General features: G+C 43.5%; 1 long non-coding RNA gene across 3 annotated transcripts; it reads right to left on the minus strand.

The window, feature by feature from the left end:
* Positions 1-242: 242 nt before the first annotated feature.
* Positions 243-2,380, minus strand: LOC119293493. 3 transcript variants are annotated; one of them, XR_005143089.1, is made up of 5 exons: positions 2,290-2,380; positions 1,949-2,193; positions 871-1,876; positions 611-725; positions 243-429 (listed from the first exon to the last, which is right to left on the minus strand). It is a non-coding gene; the product is annotated as an uncharacterized LOC119293493 (long non-coding RNA). The 3 variants fall into 3 exon arrangements; XR_005143088.1 differs by having other exon boundaries at positions 871-955; positions 1,716-2,193; XR_005143087.1 differs by having other exon boundaries at positions 871-2,193.
* Between the last annotated feature and the right edge of the window lie 3,488 nt (positions 2,381-5,868).

A 5,868-nucleotide genomic window follows, 5' to 3' on the forward strand; every position in this document is an offset into this window, starting at 1 on the left:
AATCAAATTTCAATGAAGTAGCACTCGCCACTCAGACCTTTCTAGTATTTTATATTTAGGGAAAGCTAATTCAAATATGGAACATCTAACACTCGGCACTGCTTAAACAGAAATACTATATCATTATAAATGAACCTAAAAATACTTATTCCATTCAATATTTACAAAAAAAAAACTTTATGCAGTTCATGATTAACCTCATAAGAATCTATGCAAATCATTGTAAAATCCAGTCTCTCAAAATATGGCAGTTGCTTATGTATACGAACCTAAGAGGGTGTTTTAATGGCTTTAACATTTGCACGTTTAAGAACTGCCCCGTATATATCGGAATGGTGGTATAGGAATGAGCCAGTTAGGTTCTCCTGGTCCTTCAAATCTATATCAAATATCAGAACTGCTTGAGCCATCTGGACACCATGGCTTTCCCTGTTCAGAAATATGAACTAATGATTATCTACCTAAAACAAAATATGATGGCTGAGTCAATAAGGTTCTCATCATAGCTTAACATCTATATTTAAAATCTGAACCTTTTGGACTATCAAGGAAAGTGTGGGTATCCATGTTCTTAAGTACCAACTAATCATATGAATCAATGTTCACATACCTCTAAAAGAAAATGAACAAATCGTATATTGGCTTATAATCCCCAGGTGTTCTAATTGCAAGAACACATGATAACTACAGCAAAGTCCACCTCCCCATTCGTCTCTGCAGCTCAACTGCTAGAAAAAGGCACACAAAGCTGCAAGCATAAATAGATTTTCTCAGCTCTATCCAATGTCAATAAAATGCTTCTAGAAGTTTGCATGCAACTAAACAACACAAAACAGGTCTTCATCCAATGGAGGGAAACAAATAAATTACCTCCAGATAATTTGTCAAGGCAGATGTCGTGACCGTAAAGAAGTGGACTCCCAGGGTGAGGTCGTTGGCCTGATGTTGTTCAGTCCTCATATGCCACATAAAACAAATATTTAGCAACAACAGTAAGGAAAGGGAAGCATCGTTCTGCTAGAGCCTACTGCTTAGAAGAATCTGAACAAACATCAGTATTGCAAAGTTAATATAAACATACAACATGCATGTGTGTACACATACAGACTATCTGCAAGCAATTTTTTTGCATCATCTTGGAAATTTACTCATACACATAGTTAGCAAAAAAATCAAGTAATAGGATAGGCAACACAAAGTAATTTAGATTTACTTTGAATCTTCACGAAGCACTACTTAGAAGCATTTGAACAAATGTCAATTTGCAAAATTGATATAAACATACAACATGCATGTCTGTACACATATATACAGACTATCTGCAAGCAATTTTTTGCATCATCTTGCAGATTGACCAGCTCAAGCCATATAACTGAAGCAACATACAGGACATTGGCATCTCGATCTGATTTCAATCCCCGGAATTCCAGAAACTTGATGTGATGATGGATTACTTTTAGTCGCCCTTCACGACCACCTATGAGTACACACTGCAATGCATCTCGAACACATCCAGGCATGTATGTAAACTGTTTTCTACAGCAGGGCCAGACTATTAAAATCATCTAGAACATTATACCGACTAAAGAGTAATACACACTACAATGCATCTCAAACACATCCAGGCATGTATGTAAGCTTCTTTCTACAGCAGGGTCAGACTATATTAAAATCATCAAGAACTTTGTACCAAGTAAAGAGTAATCATCAAATACCAAGTAAAGAGTATTGCCGAGAATTAGACCGCTTTCTACCCAACTTGCAGCCTTTATCTCCCCTGCTTGGGTATCTAGGCAGTCCAAAATAGTACAACTTCGAATTTAGTGAGCTGCATTGCATCCTTCAACCAAGGAACGGCCATTGCTATCCCATCTACCTGTTGGAAACGGGCCACAAATCAACCTTCTTTCTGAAAATCAGAACAGAGAGGAGATATAACGGGAGATACACATGAAGGGTAGGTTATCTGCTTGGAGGTTCATGACGACGGCCAAAGGAACTCGAAGTCGTTAAGATTTGGCGGCGGAGGATGCCGGCCGGTGCGAGCTGAAGTGGAGGTGCCGGCTGTAGGAGTCCAAGTCGAGGCACCGACCGGTGGGAGAGGAGAGCCCCTTCGCATGTCAGAGGAACGACGCCGCTATGGCTGGCTGGTCAGAGGAGGAGTGGCATTCCTTGCCTCTGCATGCCGGTGCCCTATGCGTGGAACTCCGGATCAGAGAGGATCTATGGGAGAGCTGAAATATTGGGGTGAGGAGAGACGGCGAGTTCGGGGCAGTGGCAAGATCCGACCTTCCAAGGAGGCGAAGAGCAACGGGGAGCCGGCGGCCAGGACTCCGTTGTGGGCTGGTGGCGGTGGCGTACGATGGCTGCTGCAAGGGGATTTTTTTAGAGTCGCTGCAAGTAGATGGGGGAGATAGGACAGATTGATAAATAAAACAAATCAGTTTTTTCACTTGCCCGTGGCATAGTGGGCAATTTGTGTCAAACTCTGAGGGTAAATTTACATGTCCATTGCTTTGTATTTTGTACGCGGATTAAACACCTTAATAACTTGGTCCCACCAGATGTACGGTTCTTAATTACTGATTAACATGCTAATTTTTAGGGAGTCTCAAATTAGTATAGGTATAGATAGATAGATATCCAAGGCAATGATCATGTATATAGGCATCATGTCCAAGATTAGTAGACCGACTCCTGCTTGATCTACTACTATTACTCCACACATTGACCGCTATCCAGCATGTATCTAGTGTATTAAGTTCATGGAAAAACGGAGTAATGCTTAAAGCAAGATGACATGATGTAGACAAGATAAACTCACGTATGAATAAACCTCATCTTGTTACCCTTAATAGCAATGATACATGTGTGTCATGTCTCTTTATGTTACTGAGATTGAGCACCGCAAGATCGAACCCATCACAAAGCACCTCTTCACATTCAAGATAAATCAATCTAGTTGGCCAAACCAAACCAATAAATAGGACAAGAAATACGAGGCTATAACAATGATGAATAAAAGAGTTCAGAGAAACTCAAATAATATTCATGGATAGATCTAATCATGAACTCACAATTCATCGGATCTCAACAAATACAACACAAAAAGTCATTACATCAAATAGATCTCCAAGAACATTGAAGAGAACATTGTATTGAAGATCAAAAAGAGAGAAGAAGCCATATAACTACTAATTACAGACCCGTAGGTCTGTGGTAAACTAGTCAGGCACCATCGGAGGGGCGGCAAGGATGCTGAAGAACCCCTCCGTGACCGTTTACCCCTCCAACAAAGTGTCGGAGAAGGCCTCTAGATTGGATCTTGTAGTTCTGGAACTTGCGGCGGCGGAAAATGTATTTCATGGACTCCCCTGAGATTTTTGGAATTAGAGTATTTATATAGGCGGGGGTAGGTAAAAACGATGCCCGTGGGCCCCACTACCCACCAGGGCACGCTAGAGGCCCCTGGCGCACCCTGGTGCCTAGTGGCCCCCACTTTCATCTTCTCGTGGACTCCAGAAGCTTCCAAGTTCTCTTATCACCAGAAAAAAATCTCCAAAAAGTTTGGTTGCATTTGGACTTCATTTGGTACTGATATTCTGCAAACTAAAAAACAAGCAAAAAACAGCAACTGGCACTGTGCACTAAGTTAATAGGTTAGTCCCAAAAAATGATATAAAGTTGCTTGTAAATGTATATAAAACATCCAAGATTGATAATATAATAGCATGGAACAGTAAGAAAAATTATAGATATCTTGGAGACGTATCTCTATACCCCTGGTATAATCCATAGCATCATCAAAATAAGCACACAATGCAAAGAAAATTGTATCGGTCTAAAGCAGAATAGTCTGTAATGATCTGAACTAACACCGTACTTTTGTAACTCCAAAATTTCTGAAAAACTAGGACAACGTAAGCGGTCGCGATGACGAGGCTCCTCCTCTAGGCTCCTCTTCTAGGCTCCTGCAAGGAGACCACCGCCGGTGGCCATTCCGGCCCCGGCGGCCACCTCCCCTCCCACGCCGGCTGCCACTCCGGCGCCGGCGGCCACAACTTCTCCGGCCCAATGGAGGGACTCTTGAACTGGGATTTCTCCCCTGGCCTGGCGGTCGCGGATCAGGTGCGTCGACGTTTTGGTTCTTCTGTCCATTTTTCCCCTTCTGGTGGAACCAAGAAATTTTTCTTGGTGGTACACTTTTCTTCGGCTTCCTTCGTGCTCAATGAGGAATCGGTTGCTGTGGCTCTCCAATGTTGTATTGGTGGTCTTCCTGCTGGTCTCAATGTGATCCATTTGCATGGAAGAAGATACAGATTTTCAGTTGCCTCTAATAGAGTTGGTCATTTCATCTATGGTCTCAAGGACAGAGTTTGGCCGGATTTTGTCTGTCATCTTAGTCTCTATCGTCCTGATACTGGTGGTTCCAAGGATTCATGTTTTAGTTGGCATCTTGATCAAAAAATTCCTGAGGTTTTGGCTCGTTCCCCTATGGCGATCAAATCTAAGATACCTTTTACTCAGAACGGAACCATTTGAGATGCTGCCTCCATGGAGGTTTTCTCAAAATTTGGTCTTATTGCTGCTCCTAGCTATGGGGATGATCTACCGGAATCCTCATCGGCGGCGGCTGCCCGGCTAGCTCCGGTGACTGCCATGGTACAATCCCTAGATTCTAGGGAACATTCACTACCTGCTAATTTAGCTCTTGGCAGCTTTCAATGCCCAATCAAGGCTAATAATATGGAGGTCGTCACTAGTGAGACCCTACCAACGGCCTTGGATATTGGTGGATTCAAAATTCATCTCAACGCGCCCTGCAATAATTCTACGGAGACTATCAAGGGGAAATTTATGGGTCATAATTTCAAATACGAGGAATGGAAACTCCTTCCCTGCTTCATGCTGCGACATATTTTGGATCATCATAACGCTGGAATCTCGGAGGACAAGATTGCTTCAATTTGGAAAATTCCCTCTGTCCCGTCTCCACAATTTATTTATGACACGTTAGTGATATGCTCAATTTGTGGAGATAATGATCATTTGGCAATTAAATGCCCAGGCAACTATTGCTCTGTATGTTTTGATAGGCCATGCTCATGTCCAATTCTTGCGCCAGCCCAAATACATACATCGGCTTGTGTCACCTGTGGATCTTCCGACCATCTCTTCTTTGCCTGCCTAGCCCGTTACCAATGTTATGACTGCGGTTTCCCAGGCCATACTAACAAGAACTGCAATAGGCCCAACGTGACACGACTATGTTGGCGGCCCAAAAACTCTGCCATGGGTCCATATGAATATATTGCGCATAAAAATGGCACAAATCAACTCTTACCTAACAGAGGCTTGCGCATTGATGCTGCAGATACTCATTTAGAGGGCTTACCTCATTATTCTGATTCATTGCCTCATTATCATTATTGTCACCGGTCTTCAATCAATAACAGGATGGTAGAAAATATTCTGTCAAACACATCGGATAATCAAAATCGCTCATTTATGGGAAAGTGTATTAATGACCCCCTTGCTAGTCAGGTGACGATGACCGCACGATGCTCATCCAGTGGCCACCAGGGACACATGGTGGCTGATTGCCGGCCGAGGCACGTTGATCGAGGAGTCTGGGTACCCATACCCCCACCCCCGCTGCCGATACGCATTCTGCCTTGCACTCTGCACCCACCTCTGCTCCAGCTTCTGCCCCTCCGCTCTCCTCATCCATGGCGATTTCCCCCTCAATGTCGTACCCTACCTGCCCCACGGGATGACGATTGAGCTTGGACCGCCAGATCAACGAGTGCGCGATGACATGGTGATCGGCCCGGTGCCTCCCCTGCGCCATGATTTCCTGGCTATTGC

The sequence above is a fragment of the Triticum dicoccoides genome, chromosome 4B (genome assembly GCF_002162155.2).
Source record: "Triticum dicoccoides isolate Atlit2015 ecotype Zavitan chromosome 4B, WEW_v2.0, whole genome shotgun sequence".
In the NCBI taxonomy this organism is placed as follows: Eukaryota; Viridiplantae; Streptophyta; class Magnoliopsida; order Poales; family Poaceae; genus Triticum; species Triticum dicoccoides.